We start from the raw sequence: 11,680 nt of genomic DNA, 5'->3' as shown, positions 1-11,680 counted from the left end.
ACTTAACTTCTAAGTGCCTCAGTTACCTCATCTGTAAAATGGGGATTAACTGTGAGCCTCACGTGGGACAACCTGATTACCCTGTATCTACCCCAGTGCTTAGAACAGTGCTCTGCACATACTAAGCACTTAACAAATACCAACATCATTATTATTATTATAACCAGAAAGCAGAAAGACGATATCAATCAATGGTATTTATTAAAGTGATAATAATGTTGGTATTTGTTAAGCGCTTACTACGTGCAGAGCACTGTTTTAAGCGCTGGGATAGATACAGGGTAATCAGGTTGTCCCACATGAGGCTCACAGTTAATCCCCATTTTACAGATGAGGTAACTGAGACACAGATAAGTTAATTCGAGCTCATGACCTCTGACTCCCAAGCCCATGCTCTTTCCACTGAGCCACGTAAAGTGCTTGGACAAGTACAGTAAAGCAGAGTTGCTGTTACAGTCTACAGTGGTAGATGGACATCAAAATAGTTTATGGATAGGGTAAATAATAGAGTATAAGAATATTTACCTAAGCATCTTGGGGCTGGGGTGAATATCAACTGCTTACGGGCTACACAGGCTATTGCATAGTCATTGCAAAAGGGAGGGTGAATAGGGGAAATAAAGGACCATAGAATGGGCTCAGGATGCCACAATACAAGCCCAGACTGATCTTTACGGAGGCTTATGGTCTCATGTCACAAACCTAAAAGATAGGTTAGTGATTGTGGACAGACTAAAAGCAGAAGAAAACTGAGGGTATCCCAGCACACAACCAACTAGCCCTGAAAAAAAATATTTTCATTAATGTTGCCACCAAATTTTGCCACAATAGGCAGGTCTATATCCAAAGTGCAGATATAAAGTTGAAAAATCAAATCAAGGAGGCAAGTGTGCATATTATTATTACTTGTAATAATAATAGTATTAAGTTTAAGTGCTTACTATGTGCCAGACACTGTAGTAAGTACTGGAGCGGATACAAGCAAGTAGGTTGGACATAGTCCCTGTTCCACATCAGGCTCACAGTCTTAATCCCCATTTTACAAATGAGGTAACTGAGGCACAGAGAAGTGAAGTGACTTGCCCAAGGCCACACAGCAGACAAGTGGCGGAACCAGGATTAGAACCTTGACCTTCTGACTTCCAGGCTCGTGCTCTACTACGCCGTGCTATTTACAGATTGATGACAAAGGGACATCAAGCTCCAGAACAAATTGGAAAAAAAAATTTGATAAAGTGGTTGTGGCATCCGTCCTTTCGACTATAAAAATCACAACAGCTTCTTGAACAGTTCCATTAGTGGTTGTCTTCAAACTACAAAAGAAGCAGCGTGGCTCAATGGAAAGAGCCCGGGCTTGGGTGTCAGAGGTCATGGGTTCGAATCCTGGCTCTGCCAATTGTCAGCTGTGTGACTGTGGGCAAGTCACTTAACTTCTCTGGCCCTCAATTCCCTCATCTGTAAAATGGGGATTAACTGTGAGCCCCCCGTGGGACAACCTGATTACCCTGTATCTACCCCAGTGCTTAGAACAGTGCTCTGCACAGAGTAAGCGTTTAACAAATGCTAACATTATTATTATTATTACTAGCAATTATATTACAGTCCTTCAGGCCCATGCGACTGGTCTCAGCCATTGTCCACCAGGATAAGCTCACTTCCTGAGCCCCTCTTAACGGCAAGACACACTTGTGACACCATCAGGACCATCCATGCTCCTGGAGCCCCCCAAACCACAGCGAGGTTCAGCGGGCTAGCTGGCTCCTCAGCTCTTCAGCCCTGGCCACTGAATGGACCACATCAAATGCTGACCTCAGTAACTGGTAGTTGACCAAATGTCCAATAGCAATAGCTTTAATTATTTAGAGTGATTTCCCCACCCTGAAAAACTGCACAGAACAATCTGGGATTTTAAACTTAAAAACCTGCTTGGGGGCTTATGCTAAGAGGGGCATACAGAGTCCTCATCTTCCTGTAAAAAAAATTAGTCTCCACCCTCTTGTGCCTAGTAAAAGGGTAGTTTTACTTCTTCTGTTCAGCAAAAGAGCAGCACCCCAAGAGACCAGTTAATAATTGTGGTATTTGTTTAGTGCTTACTAGGCGCCTGTCACTATACTAAGCATTGGGGGAAAATACAAGCAAATCCGTTTGGACACAATCCCTGTCCCACATCAGGCTCACAGTCCTAATCTCCATTTTACAGATGACATGACTGTCCCTGTTGGATAACAGTATCTTAGGGATGTGTGTCCCTTCCACTATCTTTAAAATCTTTCTATGATTTCTCCTGGCCCATTGGCTCCCCAAGGTGAAGGGTAAGGACAGTTGCCTCTTGCCACCTAGTTACTCCCTCCTGGTGCCCGGAGTCACTTCTACCACAAAGTGGCTGCACCTGCCATATCCCAAGGAAGATATTCAACATTCAGAGTATCACATTAATCGGGTTTAGGGTATTAAGAAGAATGGAAAAAAGCCTAGTTTGATTACTTCCTTTCACTCCATTGGTTCTGTTTAATGAGGATCACCTCCCAAGATACTTTAATCAGGAAGTGGACTAATCCTTTCAAAATTACCAACATTCCCTCAGCAACCCAGATGAGTCCACTCGAGTCTGATAGCAGGTTTCTACAGCTAGCATACAATTTGCCCTGTTGAGATTAAGTGGGCTTTCCCTGAACAAACCTGGATCCCAACAGGGAACATATAAGCCATTGCTCTCATAGATGCCCTCATACCAGAAGGAAGGTGGGCCATCCGGTTTCAATTCATTGATAACAGCAAGATTAAGTTGAAAGTTCTCAAGAGCTGAGATTCATGCTCCCTTCTCTATCCAATTGTTTAAAAGAACTATGTTCCCAGAGCAGGTTGCTTTGCTGGGAAATATGGGTGACACAGATTTCTCCACTGTCCTCTTAGACCTCTAGATCACCCAGCATCATGGAGATCTGTTAGAGATAGACTAGCAGGCAAAAGTGTTCATTGGTGGAAATAATCAGCATCTGGTGACATTATCTATTTTCCCTTCCTGCCTATATTCACTTACTTTCCTATCAGCATTAGGGAAAGAAGTTTAAGTGGGGGAAAAAATCAACTTAGTTATACACCAACACTCTACTATTCTGTATTTATTAAGCACTTAGCATAGGCAAAGCACTGTACTAAGCACTATGAGAAAATACACAGATGGGAATTAGAATTAGATGGTCACAGGGGCACATGGAGACTAATAAAACCAGCTCATCCTAAATGGCACAGGCCTATTACTCCCACCTCCTCCCAATAATAAATCAAGAAATAAATCAACTGGGGAATTTTTCTTCATTGAGCAGTTGCTCACTTAAGCCCATTAAATGCAGTAGTTGCTGGGCTCACCTCCCATCAACCCTCACATTTCCTCCTAGGAGAAAAAAAATCAAGGTTTAGGTTAGGGAGGTTGTAGGGAGATCAGCATCTTCTGAGAAATGGCAGAACCATGACAACTTGGATTATTTTCTTCTTCCTTGAATCTGCAAGTCATGAGAAATTCATTGTTGGTTTTACCAAAGAGCACCTACAGATGCCTACAGCTTATTTATGCTTGGGGAAGTATAACAGAAAGAAGACGTGATCACTGCCCTCCAAGAGTTTACAATCTAATGGCAAGGACAGACAGGTAAACAAAAGTTACTTAAAAGCACAAGGAGGAGGAAGAGCAAGAATAAGGATATTACCGAATGTAAAAAAAGACTCATGATAGAGCTGAATATGCAAACATAGAAGTAAAAATCTACACAGGTGCATAAGTGCTATGTATAGGATTGACATATTTAAATGTTAAGGCTGGGCTTTGGTTTCCATGACTGAGGTGTTGGGGATTGATTGGCAAATATGTCTCACAGGAGATGGGATTTGGGGAGGTCTTTGAAGTTGGGGAAGGAGTTTCAGGTTAGGGGAACAGTGTGAATGAGGAGTTAAGGGTAAAACATTATATTTTTGAATATCTTCTCCATTCAAATGTTGCAGACAAAATTTCTGGGCTCATCACCTAGATTTCTCCAAGCCCAGCAAATGCTATCCTCAGCTGCCAAAGTGGCAGAGCAGGCAATTTTTGAATATGTGCAAGGGAACCAAATGGTGTTGTTGAGAGATTTCTTGTGCCCTGCTTCAAAAAATTCACTTTATAACCAAGATCATGCAGTATCAGAGAATGAGGATTTTAAAAAAGGACATGGGATATAGAATAAAAAGGTGGGGAGCAAAACAGAAGTAGGAAAATCTAATGAATGATAAATATAAGGTGCAACAGTATTCAGGATATGGTTCAATTTGGTAGATGCTTTGAAGAATCAGAAAAAAATCCTCTCCTTATTCCTTCATGCCCCCAAATAATTAACCATCAAAACAAGGCCATGACCGGGAAACTATACCCCCAATTCATTGCCCCACCCAACCACATAATCTCAAGGACCCAAAGTACCCATATTTTCCCTACCACAGAGTGTCACATGGAGGAAAAAACAACTTGTAAAGTGTACAATTCTCTAGCTGCTTCAGCTTCAAAGTATGTGAGGAACACCCATATTTACGCCACTGATGCTGATCTGGAAGCTGCTAGTGCAATTCTAATTGGTTTTGGCCACAAAATTGTTCTCATGAAATAACATCTTAATGATTTTAATGAATCAGGTCCAACAGATTACATTTCCCTTTAAGCTGCAGATGGGTTTGAAGAGCAAGAGGAAAACACAGAAAGACTTTTTTTCTTCAGGAATCCATAGGAACAGCACTGTGATACTTCTGTTGATGGGGGAGGAGTGAGAGTAGAGTATGTTTGAGAGATAAACATTCTTCCCAGGCTGTGTTGATGATGAGATTGAACTCATGTGTCTTGGCAGTACATGGTAATTGATGCATAACCCGTATGCTCCACACTTTGTACACTTAAAGAGCATCCTTCACTGTGCTCTTCCATTTATTATTTTCAGGATTTCTCAGTAATTTCAATTCTGCCTTTTGCTAATATAATCCTTCTAAAAGAGTCTTCCATTCCTAAATGCCACTGGCCTGTTAGCCTGTTTTGCCACTATCTCCTAGCAGACCAACATCAGCTGTGATGTCTAGATTGAGGTGTCTCTTTCACTGTATCTTTAAAACATTCCTTTCACCTCCTTTCTTATGGTCCTCTTCCCTCCCTCCCCAACAGGCATTCCTAGGTCATCAAGAGGAGGGCACAGAACAAGTGGAAGGAGAAGGGTTTCTGGCGAGCCACCAAATACCTGCCAGCAAAACACAGTTTCTCACTGCATCCATTTCCTTTTCAAAATGGTTGACAAATCTTATCCATTACCTTACTATCCTTCTTCTTCAAGCTCCCTCTTCCACCCACATTCAGCCCTAATTTTACAGTTAGCCTGAAACCCGTGAGTCAGCAGATCTGGGATCTGCTTAAAAGAAGAAAATTCCTTAAGAAGCTTAAAAGATCTGAAAAGCATCGTGAGACAGTCGACCCATCCAGGAGGGAAGTGAAGTTCCGCACATCATCATGAGATCGTTTTCAGACCCAGAAGATTCAGCTGCTCAAATCCATCAAGTATATAGTCCATAACCATGCAAATCAGTCCCTATATTTAAGAAACTGTTCTTACCACATCATGCTTTGGAGAAGCAGCGCTGCTCATTGGAAAGAGCACGGGCTCGGGAGTCAGAGGTCATGGGTTTGAATCCTGGCTCTGCCACCTGTCAGCTGTGTGGCTGTGGGCAAGTCACTTAACTTCTCTGGGCCTCAGTTACCTCATCTGTAAAATGGGGATTAAGACTTTGAGCCTCATGTGGGACACCCTGATTACCCTGCATCTACCCCAGAGGTTAAAACAGTGCTCTGCACATAGTAAGCACTTAACAAATACCAACATTATTATTATTATCCATAGTTTTCCCTAAAGAGCAACTCTGTCCTGGGAAGGCCATCATGTTCAGAGCTGATACCTAAGTTCTGCCAACTCATGGTAGGACTTAAGCATGTCTAGTTCCCTCTGTTTCTGGCAGAAGCAGTTACAGCAAATCCAGGGCAGATGATTCTGAAATCTTTTACACTAGAATACTCTGTCCTTTGAAGAATAAGTAAGATCAGTTCTGAGGAGCTACGGGAAAGTATACTGGCATTACCACAAGGTTCTCATTTTATGACATCTTGGTCTTTAATGTACTTGATTCAGTGCATTTTCACAGTAATGGGAACATTGAGCTTATTTGGTCTAGTAGTAAAAGGACATACTCACAAAGACCACATTGGCAGGACCTTCCACAAACCCATTGGTACAGCAATACAGGCAACAGAAGAGCAACTAGAAAGAGCTGCCTCTCCTGAATTTAAACGGTACCACCCAATTTGATTGGTTCTTCTTCCCAGGTGATTCAATTGAATTGAAGAACTTTGCCTTCTGGGAAGTATAGTCTACAGGTAAGCCTACTTCAGCACATAGAACAGTGCTTGGCATATAGTAAGTGCTTAACAAATGCCATCATTATTACTTCCCCTTCACTCTTTGATCTCTATCCTGCTTCCAACAGGATTGGACAAAGAAGGAAAAAGATTTTGTGAGGAAAGGATTTCGGTCTCCAATGCCTTATATTCCTTTCCAAGTGATAAGAAACTATTTTGAAAGGAAGAAATGGAGGCCCTTCCAGGTAACCCACCTCCCTATGCAAATAGACCTGTTCTGAATGAAAAGTAGCCAGATGAAAAAGCCACCATTGTGCTTCTTCTTTGACAGATCCTCTCCTTCATTCCAATAACCCACAAGGTATTATCATTCTTGTTCCCAATTTATAGATAGATCAACCAAGATCTGTGCCTTTCATGATGGACACTCTCATTTGGAAAGTTTAGAATGCAGTAAAATCTGTACACACAGTAGGATCCTTGTAGCAGAGCCCAACAAAGCCAGAACAATATAGAACACAGTCACATAAAGGGATTTTGGCTTTGTTTATAGTGAGGGATAGTATGGAACAGGCAGTGGACTGAGACCATGCTAATGCCCAAAAGGATCAAAGTGGAGGCAGTCAGCGGGCATAGCTGTAATCTTTCCTACCTCTACTCCACTTCAGGAATGTTCTAGTTGGCACTTGACTTCTAAGATTTGGACCTGTAAGAAGATTATTCAGAAATCCTTTACAGACAGAATCAGGTTATAATTGCTTTCAGGGGACCAAGAAATGAATATTGTACATGAAGAGTGATAACACCTGTATTTTGAATTCTGTGGGTAATAGACTTACCATTATATTAGAAGAGGAATCACGATCTAAGAGATGGTGTTGGCCACTGGTAATTGTTTCCTAAAGGTCAGTTCCTCCTCCTCATTCTCAAAATCCCAAAGGTGAATTCTCACATCCTGTGATGGTGGGAAACGGGGCTTCATTAGATTAATTATTCCTTCAGTAAGAGGTATGGAGGGTAATGTCATTGCAGCCAAGGAGAAAAACATTCTTCCCCTTGCTTTTGTCTTTTACCTTAATATCCATGTCTGTTCAACAAGTTATTTAAAATTCATGCTGGTCCATATCTACTACAGGCTTCTGAGGTTTATATTAAAAAACAATGTAGAGTTTATTTAATCAGAAATTAACTTGGGAGGAAAAAACACTTTGAAGTGACTTTATGAATTAAATAATTATATGAGAATCAGCCATGAAGCTTTCTTTTTTTGATGAAGATGGAAGTTTTCCAATAGATTGTAGTGTACAGCAAATTAAACTCTGATGAAGAGGGAAGGATCAGAAAAATGACAGATGTCATCTACACCAAGTTTTTGTCAGCTTCAAGCCCAGCTTATCGAAAGCTGTTCACTCAGTCAATCAACGATATTTATTGAGCTTGTACTGTGTGCAAAGCACTTGGGAAAGTACAACACAATATAGTCAGTAGACATGTTCCCTACCCACAAGGTGCTGTTTAATTCCAGCATAATATACTTTCAGATCTTGCACTTTCCCCAGACCTTTGGATGTTATCTTTCAACAGTAACAGTTGAAAAAAAATGACTCGTTCTTTGTCATAGTTTTAGATGTATATTTGTAATATGTAAAATAACTATATTTGAAGGAGGGAGAGAAAAATATAGAAGAAATTGAGAAGCTACATGGCCATGTGAAAAAAACAGGGGCCTGGGAGTCAGATGATATGAGTCCTAATCCCAGCTATCTACCTCCTGGCCACGGGAAAGTCTTAACTTCTCTATGTTGCAGTTTCCTCAGAAGCAGCCCAGCTTAATGGACAGAGCACGGGCTGGGAGTCAGAAGGTCACTGGTTCTAATCCCAGCTCTGCCACCTGTCTGCTGTGTGACCTTAGGCTTAACATTTTAAACCGAAGAAGTTCTCTGTGCCTCAGTTACCTCATCTGTAAAATGGGAACTAAGACTGGGAGCCCTTTGTGGGACAGGGACCACATCTAACCCGACTTGCGTGTATTCACCCCAGCATAGTAAGTGCTTAACAAATATCACGATTATTATTATTATTTGTAAAATGGGGATTAAAACCCTGTCCAACCTCCCCCTTAAATAGTGAGCCCTATGTGGGTCAGGGACTGTGTCTGACTGGATTATCTACCTAAGGGCTTAGTACAGTGCTTAGCAAATGGTAGCAGTTTTTTTAATGGTATTTTTTAAGCACCTATGTGCCAGGCACTGTACTAAACTCTGGGATAGACCCAAAGTAATCAGGCTGGACACAGTCCATAGTCCATATGGTGCTCACAGTATTAATCCCCAATTTACATATGGGGGAAACTAAGCATTTAACAAATACTATAATTACTATTATTATTGAAAGAGCATACATTTGACCACCTTGACTGCCATCTTCAACTATTCACTTTCCAATGACTTCTTCCCCACTGCTTTCAAACATGCTTGTGTATCCCCTATGATAATAATAATTGATAATAATAATTATGTTATTGATTAAGCACTTACTCTGTGCCAGGCCCTGTACTAAACACTGGGGTAGATACAAGCAAATCTGTTGGACACAGTCCCTGTCCCACATGAGGATCACAGCCTTAATACCCATTTTATTGCCTTGCCCAAGGTTCCAAAGCAGACAAGTGGTGGAGCCGGCATTAGAACCCATGACCTTCTGACTCCCAGGCCTGTGCTCTATCCATTATGCCATGCTGCTTACTAAAAAGACCTACCTTAAAAAGATCCTCCCTTGACCCCATGGCTCCCTCCAGTTAGCATCCAAACTCCCTCTGACCAATCCTCTCCAAACTTCCTGAGTGACGTGGTTACACCCACTGTCTCCACTTCTTCTCCTCCAATTCTCTCCTTGATCCCCTCCAATCTGGTTTCTGCCCCATTCACTCGACTGAAACAGCCCTCTCAAAGATAACCAACCAATGACCTCCTTTTCACCATAACTGGCAGCCTGTTATCTGTCCTAATCCTCCTAGGCCTCTCAACTGCCTTCAGCACGTAGATTACGCCCTTCTTCTTGAACCTTTAACCAACCTAGGCTTCACTGACAATGCCCTCTCTTAGTTCTCCTCCTATCTCTGTGACCACTTCTTCTCAGTCTCTTGCTGACTCTTTCTCCACCTCCTATCCTCTGACAGTGGAGGTCCCTTAAGCCTCAGTTCTTGCTCCCCTTCTTTTCTCCATCTATGCCTACTCCCTTGGAAAACTTATTCACTCCCATGTCTTCAACTACCATCTCTATGCTGATGATTTCCAAATCTCTCTCTCCAGCCCTGAATGCTCTCCTTTCCTGCTATCTCATTTCCTCTTGCCTTCAGGACATCTCTACCTGGATACCTCCAATTATGTCCAAAGCTGAACTCCTTATAGTCTCACTCAAATCCTGGATTCCTTGTGTCTTTAATAATAAATAATAATGTTGGTATCTGTTAAGCATTTACTATGTGCAGAGCACTGTTCTAAGCACTGGGGGAGATACAGGGTAATCAGGTCGTCCCACGTGAGGCTCACAGTTAATCCCCATTTTACAGATGAGGGAACTGAGGCACAGAGAAGTTAAGTGACTTGCCCACAGTCACACAGCTGACAAGTGGCAGAGCTGGGAGTCGAACTCATGACCTCTGAATCCGAAGCCCAGGTTCTTTCCACTGAGCCACGCTGCTTCCTTGGCCGTGGGGTCAAGGGAGGATCTTTTTAAGGTAGGTCTTTTTAGGAAGCAGCATGGCATAATGGATAGGGCCCAGGCCTGGGAGTCAGAAGGTCATGGGTTCTAATCCCGGCTCCACCACTTGTCTGCTTTGGAACCTTGGGCAAGGCAATAAAATGGGTATAAGGCTGTGATCATCATGTGGGACAGGGACTGTGTCCAACAGATTTGCTTGTATCTACCTCAGTGCTTAGTACAGGGCCTGGCACAGAGTCTTTCCCATCACTGTAGAAAATGCCATTATCCTCTCTATCTCACAAGCCCATAACCTTAGCGTTGTCCTCAACTCATTCTTTTGTCATTCCACCCACATATTCAATCTGTCACCAAATCCTGTCAGTTACATCTTCACAATATTGCTAAAATATGCCCTTTCTGCTCCATCCAAACTGCTACCACACTGTCCAAGCATTTATTTCACTTTGACTATTGCATCTGTCTCCTCGCTGACTTCCCTGCCTCCTGTCTCTCCCCACTTTTCCCATTCTTCACTCTGTTGCATGGATCATTTCTCCACAAAGACATTCAACCCATATTTCCCCACTCCTCAAGAACCTCTAGGGGTTACCCATCCACCTCCACATTAAACAGAAACTCTTTATCATTGACTTTAAAACTCTCAATCAGCTCGCCCCATCCTACCTCACCCATCTCCTACTACAGCCCAGCCCACAGATTTCACTCCACTAGCCCCAGCCTAATCACTGTGTCCCAATCTATTTCTCCACCTTTCCCACATCCTTCCCCTAGCCTGAAAGTTCTCCCTCCCTCCATATAGGTTAGACCACCATTCTCTCCATCTTCAAAGCGGATTAAGGTCACATCTCCTCCAAGATGGATTCCCCGATTAACTCTGTTTTCCCCAGCTCCCTCTCCCTTCTGTGACCTTTGGGCATTTAATAGACACCCCACAGCACTTACATACATATCTTAAAAATGGCATATTACAAATTATTCATTTATAATATGTTTGCTATTTATATTAGTGTCTCCCCCTCTAGACTGTAAGCAAGCTCATTGTGGGCAGGGAATGTGTCTGCCAACTCTGTTATATTGTACTTGTATTTGTTACAGTGCTCTGCACAAAGTAAAAGCTCAATGAATTTGATTGATTGAGGTATCATTTGGATTTAAAGAGAATGTTTCTGATGGTGAGGTCAATCTGTGTGTACCTTCCAAACCACTCCCACCTCTCCATTGGTGGAGAGTAAAATTATAATACAACAATAATAATAATAATTGTATTTGTTAAGCACTTACTATTTGCCAGGCACTGTTCTAAGCACTGAGGCACTGTTTTAAATGGTCAGGTCAGGGGCAAAATAGCTCACGTCCCCTACAAACACTTTGCTAAAACTGTAGGTAAAACTTTTTTTCTTTCTTCTGATATGCAGGTGTTAACCTGAAATCCAGCTTCCTCTATTCTCCTCATTTTACTTCTGAGCCCAACCCTGGGTAGCTATGATGTGCCTTTATTGAAGATCTTTAAATATAGGAGAGAGCCCTAGCTCTCTC

Source organism: Ornithorhynchus anatinus, chromosome X1, assembly GCF_004115215.2.
Source record: "Ornithorhynchus anatinus isolate Pmale09 chromosome X1, mOrnAna1.pri.v4, whole genome shotgun sequence".
NCBI classification, from domain to species: Eukaryota; Metazoa; Chordata; class Mammalia; order Monotremata; family Ornithorhynchidae; genus Ornithorhynchus; species Ornithorhynchus anatinus.
Note: the sequence above shows the minus strand (reverse complement) of the source record.